The sequence below is a fragment of the Theobroma cacao genome, unplaced genomic scaffold, assembly GCF_000208745.1.
Source record: "Theobroma cacao cultivar B97-61/B2 unplaced genomic scaffold, Criollo_cocoa_genome_V2, whole genome shotgun sequence".
Lineage (NCBI taxonomy): Eukaryota > Viridiplantae > Streptophyta > Magnoliopsida > Malvales > Malvaceae > Theobroma > Theobroma cacao.
This window is the reverse complement of record NW_017234820.1, coordinates 29978-30692: the sequence shown is the minus strand read 5'-3', so window position 1 is coordinate 30692 and position 715 is coordinate 29978. Positions and strand designations below refer to the sequence as shown.

Sequence of the window (715 nt, the reverse complement as noted above, 5' to 3'; positions counted from 1 at the left end):
GGGAGTTACCTTCATTGCCTCTACAATCGAAGTAACTATATAACTGGGTTTACCGTATCCCTCTAATAGGTAGTCCACGGAAACTCGTCACTGCAGTGACTAACCCACCAATTTTAATAAAATTTTGACAGTATAACGTGGCTTTTATTTATTTATCCAGCCTGCATAGTAAAAACAGCTTACATAAATTTTCCAATACACTTACAAAATATAGCTACATATACTCATATCTTATAAGCCATTCATAGGAAAATATATAATTTTCAAGACAGTTAACAGCCTCCAATTACTCAATTTCATAATCAACACAATATATTTTTTTTTGTCACATTTATTTCAAAACATCAAAAATCCTATTTTAATCTCATTTTCACTTCATAAAATACATAAAGAGCATTTTTAAAATAACTCTAGATAATTCACAATAATAATAGGTTTACTCATCGTTTGTACAAACTAATTGCTTTTTAGGTGCCCCGATAACTACTCGTCGAGTACGATTTTCTTACCTTTACAGGAAGGCTCTCCTCCTAGACACATTGCAAAAATTTACTCAATTCATCACATTAATGCTAAATCACTATATATTTGACTTAAATCCTATACTAATGCATGGTATGAAATGCAATAGCCAAAAATGGCTTAAATGCGGTATTAACCTATTTTTGGCACTTTACCCGATAAATTGCTAACGCACTCCATTTTAGCTCTAAAT

At 31.3% G+C, this 715-nt stretch overlaps 1 protein-coding gene across 1 annotated transcript in view; it reads right to left on the bottom strand.

The window, feature by feature from the left end:
• Positions 1 to 510: 510 nt before the first annotated feature.
• Positions 511 to 715, bottom strand: part of LOC18592830 (probable LRR receptor-like serine/threonine-protein kinase At3g47570) — an 18136-nt gene continuing 17931 nt past the window's right edge. The window contains exon 6 of the mRNA XM_018129837.1: positions 511 to 530. The gene's annotated coding sequence lies outside the window, so the exon portion shown is untranslated. The remainder of the gene's footprint in view (positions 531 to 715) is intronic.